Here is a 13,590-nt window from a genome sequence, read left to right as displayed (position 1 = left end):
GGCCTTCTGTCATTTGCAAAGCCCTGTTTTTACACACACATACACATGCATTCACACAGTCTCTCTGTTTCACATACATATAAACTTACATACAAACATATATTTGTAAATTCTACATGAAAAATATTCCATTCCTTTAATAACATTTAAAAATCATTGACCTTGTACATCTAAATTTTTTATTAACATTCTGTGATGTTAAGAGCGTAGATATGATCAAGTGCTGTGTTTCTATAACCCACATGATTGGGAAAGAAAAGTTTTAAGGAACAAAACAGAAGGCTATTCCTAGTCAGTGGGAATCTTTTAAATCTACATCTCTTTATTTCAGTTAGGAATAGGCCTTGCACTTAGAAATCAGGGAATAGCTGGAGGGCTTGTTTAGGTCATGAAGTGTGAACTATCTTAAGACCTGTGACCAGGAGTAGTTCTGAAAATAAAAAGTGTTCTGTTTCTCTTGGCTGCAGTACATTTTTCTTACAGCCAAGACCCAGAGTTATTACCTGCCCGTTAAAATATAGAATTTACTTTTTTCCTATGTTTTAAGAGGCAAGCAATGATACAGTAAAAGTAGCTGTAGTGAGTATTTCAGAGTTAAGATATCAAGTGCTTCTGTAAGATAATTGGATACTGAATAAGTAGCAAGATGTTAGTTTCCCCTTTTAAACTTAACACTATTAAAAATAATACAATGGCTATAACAATAAGCGTGACATAGGCCATTAGGAGAATGAATTATCCAAAGGGAAAAAAAAAATAGTATGAGGAGATAACATGATGGAAGACAGAAGAATGGAAAGCTCTAAGAATCAGTCCCTTCACCAAAACATCTATTGAATTGGCAATAACTGTCTGAAGAAAAGTAAGAGAATGAGAAGACAAGCTATAGATGGAGAGAAAATATTTACAAAAGGTTCTTGTGATGAAGGACTGTTATCCAAAACATACAAAAAAACCTCTTAAAACTTAACAAGAAAGCAACCTAGTTAAGAAATAGACCAGAGACCTAATAGACTCCTCACCAAAAAAACATATATAGCTGGCAAATAAGCATATGAAAAGATATTCCACATTTTATGACATAAGAGAAATGTAAATTAAAACAAGAGATACTGCTAATACCTAATAGAATGGCCCAAATCCAGAACACTGATAACACAAAATACTGGCAAGGATCTGGAGCTACAGGAAACTCTCCTTCATTGCTGGTGGAATACATAATGGTATAGCCACTGTGGAAGATAGTTTGGCAGGTTTTTATATTTTTCTTACAAAATTAAAGCTACACTTACCTTATAATCCAGAACTTGCTTTTCTTGATAGATTTATCCAAAAGAATTTAAAGCATATGTCCAACACAGGAACTTACATGTAGATGTTTATAGCAGCTTTATTTATAGTTGATAAAACTTGGAAGCAACTGAAGTTATCCTTCAGTAGATTAGTGGATAAACCTAAACTGTAGCACATCCAGACAATGGGATATTCATCAGTTAAAGAAAATGAACTAACAAGAAAAAGATATGAAAGAACCTTAAATGTGTATTACTATGTTTAAAAAGCTAAGCTGAAAAGGCTTTAATACTATATGATTCCAACTATATGACGGATGGAAAAGGCAAAACTATGGAGACAGTAAAAAGATTGAGTATTGGGGGTTGAGGGTAGGAATAATAGGCAGAGAACAGATTTTTAGGGCAGAGAAAGTATTCCATGTGATACCATTGCATTATACATTTATCCAAACCAATAGAATGTATAATCAGAGTGAACCCTAATATAAACTAGAGACTTTGGGTGACTATGATATGTCAATATAGGTTCATCTGCTGTAACAATGTACTCTGTTGCAGGATTTTTATAAGACAGAGTCTATTCAATTGTGGAGGTCAAGGTGTATGAGAAGTCTCTGTACCTTCCTCTTCATTTTACCGTGAACCTAAAACTGCACTAAAACAATGTTTTTTTACGTAAAGATCATTAATATAGATAACTACGTAAGTAAACATAAGTATTAGTATGTTTTTGATATGTAACTCTTCTTTGTGTTTCCTGTATTATTTTAAAGCAAATGCATACAACAATAAATATTTACTGTACAAAAATAGAGTGGTATAATTTGTGGCAAATAACAACTAATAACTTGAAGGAGGTAGGAGAGTTGGTTAGGAGCAGAGTTAATGTGTTCTACTAAGGATAATTTGGTATCAACTCAAAATAAATTATTATAAGGTTAGTATATGAACTCTAATCTCCATGGTGATCATGGAAAAAATAACTCCAAAACATAAAGGAAATGAAGACGTGATTAAGATGGTACACTGGAAAACATTTAAAAAAATCAAATTAAGGCCATAATGGAAAAATTGAATAATATTTGTAGGGTGAATATAAAAATAATAAATGACAGAAGTAAGTATCCCATTATTAGAATCACTTTAAACAATTTATTTATTTTTAAATGATTTTTATTTTTTTCCATTATACCTGGTTTACAATGTTCTGTCAATTTTCTTCTGTATAGCACGGTGACCCAGTCACAGATACACATATACATTCCTTTTTCTCACATTATCATACTCCATCATAGGTGACTAGATATAATTCCCAGCAGGATCTCATTGCTTATCCATTCCAAAGGCAACAGTTTGCATCTATTAACCCCAAATTCCCAGTCCATCCCACTCCCTCCTGCTCCATTTAAACTTGCTATTAAGTTACAGGTATTGTAAACAACTACAATCTAACCAAATGATGTTTACAAGAGGCTAATGTTCAACAAAAAGATACAAAGAGGATGAAAGTGGAATGATGGAAAAAGGTATTTCATACAAATAGCAACCAAAAGTGAGTTAGGATGGCTCTACTAGTATCAGAAAACAGCAATTTTAAGATGAAAAGTTTTAAAAGAGAAAGGGTTGATGGAAGGGTTAATTCATCAAGAAGGTATATGCATTATAAACATATACATATCTAACAGTAAAACTTTAAATTATATAAATACTGACAGAATTGAAGGGCAGGTAGACACTTCCTAATAACTGTTGGAGACTTTAAACCCCACTGTCAATAATGCATAGAGTATCTTGAGTGCAGATCAGTAAGGAAATAGAGAACTTGAACAATACTCTGAGGACAACTAAACCTAATAAATACATACAGAAATACTTCCCCTAACAATAACAGATTACACATTCTTCTTAAGTACACATGGAAGATTTTCCAGAATAAAGCGTGTTAGGCCATCAAATAATTTTAAATAAGGAAAGATTATAATAATAAAAAATTGCATGTCTTGACTACAGTGAAGTAAAGCTAGAAAGAAATGAAAGGAAACTGGAAAATTCACAAATATGTGGAAATTAAATAGCACACTTTCAACCAACCAGTAGGTCAAAGAAGAAATCAATAGGGAAATTACAATATACTATGAAATGAATGAAAATGAAATGTGAACTTGAGGGGAATGTTACATTATTCTCTTAAAGATATAATTTATAATGCATTTATATAAATAGATTCCACAATGTAATGTGAAAAAATCTTTTGATTATGCCTACTTATAAAAGTCTATATGTTGAACAAGAGTGTTGTAAAAATCAAATTTTATTATATCATTGCCATACCTAAATTTATCACATACTTTCCTATCCTTTTCGCTCTATGCCCCCAAATCTTCAGCAGCAGTAGAGAGCTGCCACAGATAAATTGAATATTTTTTTACCTTCCATCATGAAGAAAAAATGAAAACTGCTTAAAAGCAACTTGCTAGATAAAATAAGTTTAGAGAAATGTTCATTCAACTAATGGACTGTTTACAAATTAGTACAAATTGAACAATTACTGAACTAACTGGCAAAAGTGACCTTGGATGAATGAAAGTTGCTGTAACAATCCCACAGACATAAGCTCATAGCACTTAAATGGAAAGGAATTCATAGGGATGCAGAGGAGTACCGCAAAATAAGACAGCCATAAAAAGATATAGCTGTTATAAACTTATATTTACCTAAAAACAAGACATAAAATAGATAAACCAAATCCCAGAAACTGAAAGAGCCACAAAAATGTGGTGATCAATTTTAAAAGGATTTGAGCATTGATAAATAAACTGAAAAATAAGACATAATATTTAAAAGATATTAATCTGATTAAAAATGCAGTATAATAAGATAGTGACTATTAAAGTCTAAAGTGTCATCAATTAATAGGAAATTACATTGTACACTGAAATATTTAACAGTTAATAACAAGGGAGACATCAGATAATATAAAAAATTGGTGTATTACAACAAAGGGAAATTAATTATTATATAATCATAATTTTAATTCTCTTTAAAAAGAACAATATTTAAAATAAGCTCAGTTTTTAAATCATAGGCTATAAAATAAGAACTCTACTAACCTTCTGTGAGAATATAAGGCAGTAGTAAAAATACTGAGGTGGAAAATAAGACTCGAAAGTGGCAAAAGATTATTTTAGGAAACATCAAATAGATGTTCATATAGCAAGACAAGAATAATTGAAAATAAGAATAAATAAACATTATGGGTAATATGCCCACACATCAGGCAAAGGATTAACATTAACATAAAAAAATCTAATAAAATACGTAAGGAACTACAATTTGATAAAAGATTGACCTCAGGAAAAAAGTGGAAAATCTATATGGGGGATAAAAACATTTTGAAAATAGGAACTCTTGAAAAGGGCTTGTGGGAGGGTAATTTTGTTGGAAAATCACCTTACCATCTTGGAGTGCTACTTTGCAATTGTGAAGATCTCCATATACTGATTCAAATTATGAGTATATGCTAGAAACATTTGGTGGATTTAAATAAAGAAATACATAAGCATAGTCATTTCAGTTTTTTAATAATGGTAAAACTTGAAAGTAACCTAAGAATCCAGTAGTTTGGGGTCTGATTACATTTTTAGGTATTTACTTATTCATTATGGACAGTTTTCAAAGGTAATAGCGTCTGATGAAAAACAAGTTTCAAGAAAATATCATTTTTGAAGATTTAATTAAAACATTAAAATATTATATACGTTATTCATATACATGTATATATGTGTATGATGTGTGTGTATATATATATATATACACATTTTATATATATATACAATGGCCTTATGCAGCAAAATTCATGACAGTGGTTGGCTTTAAGGGTGGATGCAAAGGACTAGGATTATGAAGGCAAACTGTAAGACAATACTTTTATTTTTTTCATTAAATTAATCTGTATTATATGAGTCTTGCTATATTACATTCTGTAAATGGCAAAACTATGTAGATAGTAAGATTATTGTTTGCCAGGGTTTATGGGGAGAAGGGATGAATAGCTGGACCATACAAGTTTTTAGGGCAGTGGAAATTCTCTATATTGATGCTACATGCCACGCATTTGTTCAAACACATAGAAAGTACACCACCAAGAGAGAAACCTAATGTAAACTATGATTGATGATAATGATGTCAGTATAGGTTCAAATCTCCGTGTTTTTCTCTCAATTTTACTATGAACTGAAAACTGCTCTTGATAAGTCCTTAAAAATCTTAAAAATGTAAATTAGCTAGGATGATGTAACATTTGGTTTATAGTTTTGAATAAGCATGATTGATTAGAAAGCAAATCAGCTGATTACTTCTGGTATTGGCCATTACATCCATCAGGCTTTATAAGTGGAAAATTCTTTTATTTTAATGATCCAAGAAATCACATATATTCAGTTGTCAAATTTTTTTATAAGCCAGTATTATTATTTTTTAATTTTTTTATTACTCAAATGAATTTATCACATCTGTAGTTGTATAATGATCATAACAATCCAATTTCACAGGATTTCCATTCTATAACCCAAGCACATCCCCCTACCCCTCAAACTGTCTCCTCCAGAGACCATAAGTTTTTCAATGTCTGTGAGTCAGCATCTGTTCTGCAAAGAAGTTCATTGTGTGCTTTTTTCAGATTCCACATGTCAGTGAAAGCATTTGATGTTGGTGTCTCATTGTATGGCTGACTTCACTTAGCATGATAATTTCTAGGTCCATCCATGTTGCTAAAAATGCTGGTATTTCATTCCTTTTAATGGCTGAGTAATATTCCATTGTGTATATGTACCACATCTTCTGGATCCACTCCTCTGTCGATGGACATCTAGGTTGTTTCCATGTCTTGGCTATTGCAAATAGTGCTACAATGAACACTGGAGTATGTATATCTTTTCGAGGCATGGTTTTCTCTGGATAGATGCCCAGGAGTGGGATTGCTGGATCAAATGGTAGTTCTATGTTTAGTTTTCTGAGGAATTGCCATATTCTTTTCCAGAGTGGTTGCACCAATTTACAATCCCACCAACAGTGTACTAGGGTTGCTTTTTCTCCACACCCTCTCCAGCACTTATTGTTTGTAGACTTTTGGATGATGGCCATTCTGGCTGGTGTAAGGTGGTACATCAGAGTGGTTTTGATTTGCATTTCTCTAATAATGAGTGACGCTGAACATCTTTCCATGTGTTTTTTGGCCATCTGCATGTCTTCTTTGGAGAATTGTCTGTTTAGATCTTTTGCCCAAGTTTTGATGGGGTTGTTTGTTTTTTGGGTATGGAGCTGCAGAAGGTGTTTATAAATTTTGGAGATTAATCCCTTGTCAGTTGATTCACTTACAAAGATTTTCTCCCATTCTGTGGGTTGTCTTTTTGTGTTGTTTAGGGTTTCCTTTGCTGTGCAGAAACTTTGAAGTTTGAGTAGGTCCTGTTTGTTTATTTTTCTTTTTATTGTCAATATTCTGATAGGTGGATCTGAGAAGATGTTGCTGTCGTTTATGTCAGAGAGTGTTTGGCCTATGTTTTCCTCTAAGAGTTTTATAGCGTCTGGTCTTATATCTAGGTCTTTAATCCATTTGGACTTTATTGTTGTGTATGGTGTTAGGGAGTGTTCCAATTTCATTCTTTTCCATGTGGCTGTCCAGTTTTCCCAGCACCACTTATTGAACAAGCTGTCCTTTCTCCTTTGTATATTCTTTCCTCTTTTGTCATAGATTAGTTGGCTGTAGGTGCGTGGGTTTAGTTCTGCGCTTTCTATCCTGCTGGACTTATCTCTATTTCTGTCTTTGTGCCAGTACCATACAGTTTTGATGATTGTTGCTTTGTAGTATAGCCTGAAGTCCAGGGGCCTGATTCCTCCAGCTCCATTTTTCTTTTTCAGGATGTCTTTGGCTATTCTGGGTCTTTTGTGGTTCCAAGCAATCTTTAAAATATTTTGTTCAAGTTCTGTGAAAAATGTCCTTGGTAATTTAATAGGGATTGCATTGACTCTTTAGATTGTCTTAGGTAGTATAGTCATTTTGATAATATTAACTTTTCCAGTCCACGAGCATGGTATATCTTTCCATGTATTTGTGTCATCTTTGATTTCTTTCATCAGTGTCTAATAGTTTTCAGAGTACAGGTCTTTTGTCTCTTTAGGTAGGTTTACTCCTAGGTATTTTATTCTTTTGGATGCAATGGTAGATGGGATTGCTTCCCTAATTTCTCTTTCTGCTCTTTCATTGTTAGTGTATAGAAATGCCATCAATTTCTGTATTAATTTTGTATCCTTCAACTTTGCCAAATTCATGCATGAGCTCTAACAGTTTTCTGGTAGAGTCTTTAGGATTCTCTAGGTATAGTATCATGTCATTTGCAAATAGTGATAGTTTTACTTCTTCCTTTCCACTTTACAAACGGAAAATTCTTGTGTCTCATGACAGCAACTATACATTTTCTTGTCTTGATATTTACTAAACTTGCTGCCTGGGATGTTGTTGCTTCCCAAACAGAAAGGGATGTACAATGAGCATTTACTCTGGTTTATTATCCTGCAACTGAATTTTGTTAATTCCATTGGTTGCTCTTTGGTTAAGACCTGGATCACTCACATCTCATTCTGTGGTCAAAAGATGGAATAAGTGGATATATGTTTATTGCCATGATACTAATCTGAGGAAAACAGCCTGAGATATAGAGCCAAGTCTGACACTTAAAGGACTGTTCTTAGATGGGATAGACTTACTTCACATTACAAATATAATGATTATGAAAAATAATTAGGTACCACTTCTGCCAGTGGCTCTTGCTGGGATGTATGTGTTTAACAGCTTTTTTTAGCAGGTGAATTATAGACTGTGTCCAAGAAGAGTAGTGTATGCACTTCTATCAGTGCCTGTTTTCTATCAGCCTGTTGAAAGGAAGCTTCTATTTCACAATTGTATTCCTCTCCTTATATGATGCTTTGCATGTTGTTTTATTTTACATAAATATTTTGTTTTAAAGTCCAAAAGTACTAGGTTGAAGACACCTGGTTTGTTGTCTTGGTGTTCTATGGTTTTTCAGTAGTTTGTTAATAAATATGCTCTTCTTGGGTAGAGTGTGATCCCAAATTTCAGGGATTTGGGTAAATCTGGATGGATGCATCAGGGAAAAAGAAATGACCCAAAGGGATTTGATAGGAGATAGAGCCAGAGCAAATCTCATGGTTTATTTATTTATTTTTTAAAAGCTTTTTTTGGAGTATAATTGACTTACAAAGTTGTATTAGTTTTGGGTATATAGCATAGTGAATCAGTTATACATATCATAGTTTACTTTTTTCTCAAGTGTTGTACTATTCCACTATATATGCACTATATAAGAATGATATTTTTATGATCTGTAATATTTAATAAAGATAATTTCATGTGTTTCTGCCTTATGCATACCTAATTTGCATTACCATGAATTTTTCTTTTGAAAACCCAACCACATTCTTTTTTTGCCTTATATAGCATTCTTTATTTGTCCTTATAATTATTTTAACAGTCCTATAGAGTAATGCAATTATAAGAAAAATGTATAGCTTAAAATCATAGTTCGTCTTTGGAAAACTAGCATGAGTCACGTAACAAGAGAATTCTCAGTAGGATCTCAGATGAACTGAGGAAGGCTGCTGCTTAGGTGACAATATTTAGGTTATTGTCTGTTTTGTAATTTAAATTCCTCCTGCAATTCTCTAAAGGACAGTAATTTAGATGTATCATTTAAACCTCTACTGTCACACTGTCTTCCCACAGTTATTCAAGTTGAAGTGAAAAATTACTCCGCAGCTATTTTTAACCTGATATTTTATCAAATAAAGGAATATATGGATTGTTCTAGGGAGCATTTAAATAATAAATGAAAAGAATTGCAGATGAATACATTGTCCTTTAAAGTTAGAAGGGTTTCCTCTCTCAGAGGAGCACTAAGATGCCTTGGCCTCTCCATGTTGATGTATTAGTGTCACCAAAAGGAAGTACATTGTTGGACGAATACAAAGAAAGTAGACATATAGATCTTCACGTGAATTTTCATGCTTAGTAGATGTATTAGTTTCTGTTGAAATGTAAAGAACATATATATATATATATATAGAAACACATATATACTTCCACACTCAACATTTTAATATTATTTGCTTATGAAATATTTCATACTAATACAATTATGAATAATTAAGAATTTAGAAATTAGGAATCTTAAGAAATAGTCTGGCTCTCATTAGAAAGTGCAGGAACTATAAATAAAGGTAATCTGTGCACTCATCTAGTTTTTCAGTCACATCAATCAGCTCTCAAGCTGATATTTCTTTTTTTTTTAATTTTAGGGCTGTATTTGTGGCATATGGAAGTTCCCAAGCTAGGGGTTGAATTGGAGCTTTAGCTACCGGCCACAGCCACAGCCACAGCCACAGCAACGTGGGATCTGAGCAGCATCTGTGACCTACACCGCAACTCACAGCAACACCGGATCCTTAACCCACTGAGCAAGGCCAAGGATCGAACCCACATCCTCATGGATACTCGTCAGATTCGTTATTGCTGGGCCACAACAGGAACTCCCTCCAACTTATATTTCTCTAAGGTTTTATCTTATGGTTATTTCTTCTTTCTCTCCCTTTAATACAGAACAGTTAGTAAATTAATAAGAATGGTAATAACCATCTTCAGTAAATTTTTAAAAATCTTTGTTACTAATTTATTGTGTCCTGTTCCCTCAGTAAGAAAACATTCATTTCCAAGAAACTTTGGAAAAGATAACAGCAATTTTTTATCAGGCTAACACAGTTCATAAGACCTGATGATTAAATCCTACTTGGTATTTTTTCAAATGTAGCAACTAGTTGTGTTATATGCAGTATCAGTTTCTTCAGAGAAGTGTCAGGTATCTTTGAAAACAATTCAGGCTTTGAAATCTTGTGTATCTTGCTTAGAATCTCAAATCTCTCAAGGTCTGCCTGCATGAATATAACCAATAATTTCTGATCTTTAATTTCTTCAACTAGATTTTGGAGGAAAAAATATATGTTTGTACCTTTTGACCCTCTTCACCTATTTCTCCCACCACCCACCCCCTAGCCTCTGGCAATCACCAATCTGTTCTCTGCATCTATGAGTTTTTTGTTTGTTTGTTTGTTTTGGTTTTTTGTGTTTGTATTTTGAATTGGTTTTGGATCCACATATAAGTGAGATCATACAGTACTTGTCTTTCTCTGCCTGGTTTATTTGACTTATAGCTTAATTCCCTCAAAGTCCATCCATGTTGTTGCAAGAGGCAAGATTGCATTCTTTTTGGCTACATAATATTTTGTTGCATATATATGCCAAAATATCTTTAGTCATTCCTTCATCAGTGGACATATAGGTTGTTTCCATGTCTTGGCTACTGTAAGTAATGCTACAGTGAACATGGGGAGAGTAGATATTTTTAAGTTAGTGTTTTTATTTTCTTCAGATAAATACCCGGAAGTTGAAGTGCTGGATCATTCTATGGTAGTTCTATTTTAAATTTTTTGAGGGATCTTTGTACTTTTTTTCTGTAGTGGCTACACTAATTTACATTCTCATCAACAGTGCAGAAAGTGTTCCCTTTTCTCCACATCCTCTGTAACACTTGTTACTTCTTGTCTTACTGATAACTGTAGTTCTAATAGGTATGAGGTGATGTCTCATTGTATTTTTAATTTGCATTTCCCTGTGGATTAGTGGATAAGTATCTTTTCATGTACCTATTGGTCCACTGTCTATCTTTTTTCAAAAAATGTCTTTTTAGATCTTATTATCTGTTGTGGCTCAGCAGGTTAAGAACCCAACTTAGTATCCATGAGGATATGGGCTCAATCCCTGGCCTCGCTTAGTGGGTTAAGGATCTGTCATTGCTACAAGCTATGGTGTAGGTTGCAGATGCCACTCTGATCTGGTGTCACTGTGGCTGTGGCTTAGGCCTGCAGGTGCAGCTTCCATTCGATCCCTAGCCTGGGAACTAATATATGCCGCAGGTGTGGCCTTAGGGGCCAAAAAAAAAAAAAAAAAAAAAAAAAAAAAAAAAAAAAAAGGGAAAATTCTATTCTGATCTTATGCATATTTTTTAATTACATTATTGTTATTCCTGTTTTGTTATTGGGTTATATGAGCTTTTTTTTTTTTTTGGTTATTAACTCCTTACCAGATCCATGATTTGAAAATATTTTCTGCTCTCCTATTTAGAAGGTTGGTTTTTCATTTTACTGATGGTTTTCTTTGCTGTGAGGAAGCTTTTTAGTATGAGGTAGCACCATTTATTTTTCTTTTGTTTATTTTGCTTTTGATGTCAGATTCAAAAAATCATTACCAAGACTTATGTCAAGAAGCTTAATGCCTACATTTTTGTCTAGGAATTTTGTGATTTCAGGTCTTAAGTTCAAGTCTTTAATCAATTTTGAGTTAATTTTTGTGTATGGTGTAAGATAGCTGTCTAGTTTCACTCCTTTGCATGTAGCCGTTTTCCCAACACTATTTATTGAAGAGACTGTCCTTTCTCCATTGCATATTCTTAACTCCTTTGTTGTAAATTAATGACCACATATAAGTGGGTAAAAAAATCTTAAAAGCATTATTTAGGTTTCTGTGATAATAATAATAAAATAGCTATTATTATTATTTTTAAGTCTGCATCTGCAGCATATGGAAGTTGCCAAGCTAAATTGGAATTCAAATTGGAGCTGCATCTGACAGCCTATGCCACAGCCATGGCAACACTGGATCCAAGCCACATCTGTGACTTACACCACAGCCCACAGCAACGATGGACCCTTAACCCACTGAGCGAGGCCAGGGATCAAACCCACATCCTCACAGACACCATGTTGGGTTCATAATTCGCTGAACCACAACAGGAACTCCTCTGTGATAATTATTAACAAAAAATAAGTTCATCACCTGATGAAAATAAGCAGTCTAAATACTACATATCATTATCACTTTGTTTTTATGATTTTCACTTCACTTGTTGTCTTTTTACTCCTGTGAGTAGCTATCTATTTGCTTTAGTCGAATATTTAATTAAGAACCCTCTTTACCATGGACAATTTCCTCAACTTTTTATGACCTGATGTCCCTACAATATGACAATTCCATTACCTCTCTTGCATTAAAACTAATATGCCCACTTTGCCTAAAATATTTTAGGCTATATTCTCTAATTTATTGAAAATATGTTAACAAATGATTATATATGAGATCATTTCTTTCCTAGGTACTTGGATCTCTTTGTTAAGATAGAGACCTTTTGGATCATTCAAATTGTAGGGATATCAGGGGTTTTTCCTTTGGAGCTTACCTTTAAATTTTCCTTTGTGTAGTGAAAGTCCTAAGTAGGCCTTTTATTTAATGTACCGTATTGCTGAAAAAAACTACATGAGCAGTTAGCTGGTGAGGTTCTTATCTCCTACAAAGATGTCTTCCATCCCTGGGATAGATTATTCAAATGGGACATAAAGATGTTAGTACATTTGTGTCACTACTAGAATGTTTACATTTTTGACTCAAAATCTGTCTCATGGGCTTTATTCACATATTGGCATTTTGTTTGTTAATAACCTAAATTGTTCCTGAGAAGTTGAGTCTAATGTATGGCAGTATTACAGCACACTGAAACACTGCTACTACCTTTGCTTTTAAGGGAGTTAATAATGAAGTTGAGTATTTTAGTTAAGAATATTGTGGGCATGGTATTGGATAATAAATATTCAGGCTTAGATTTGGAAATTATGACCTTAATTAAAAACACTTTCAATTTTGTTATTCCTAAATTGTTATAGCATATGAAAACTTGATATTGGTCAATGTTAATTAAATTGGAGTTGCATAAATATATCTGTAAAAAATGTGTTATCTACTTCTCAATCCTGTAAGATGCAGGAAATGTTTTCTACATTGTCCCGTCATCAAATAGAGCTGGAACTCAACAGTACTATTATATTATATTCCAAACTATTGATATATTTCATAGGCATAATATGGCACTTAAATTATGTCATACTAATCTTTTATGTACTAAATGATTTTTGGTGGGGAGGATGTGTTATAGTTTTCTATTACAATTGTGGACTTTCGAATTTCTTATAAGTTTGTGGGTTTTGTTTTATCTGTATTTTTTCTTTCTACAATTTGACTGTGTTTTAGTTACATGTGTATATATGACTAAGAATATTACTTATGTACCTTTCTTAGTGTATATTTTTCTACTTGATATTTTTGTCTTTAATTCACTTT

This window comes from Sus scrofa, chromosome 4 (genome assembly GCF_054392235.1).
Source record: "Sus scrofa isolate SSC_HxYL_T2T_F1_AM1 chromosome 4, Sscrofa_HxYL_maternal_Yorkshire_Landrace_v2.0, whole genome shotgun sequence".
NCBI classification, from domain to species: domain Eukaryota; kingdom Metazoa; phylum Chordata; class Mammalia; order Artiodactyla; family Suidae; genus Sus; species Sus scrofa.
This window is presented reverse-complemented; position numbering follows the sequence as displayed.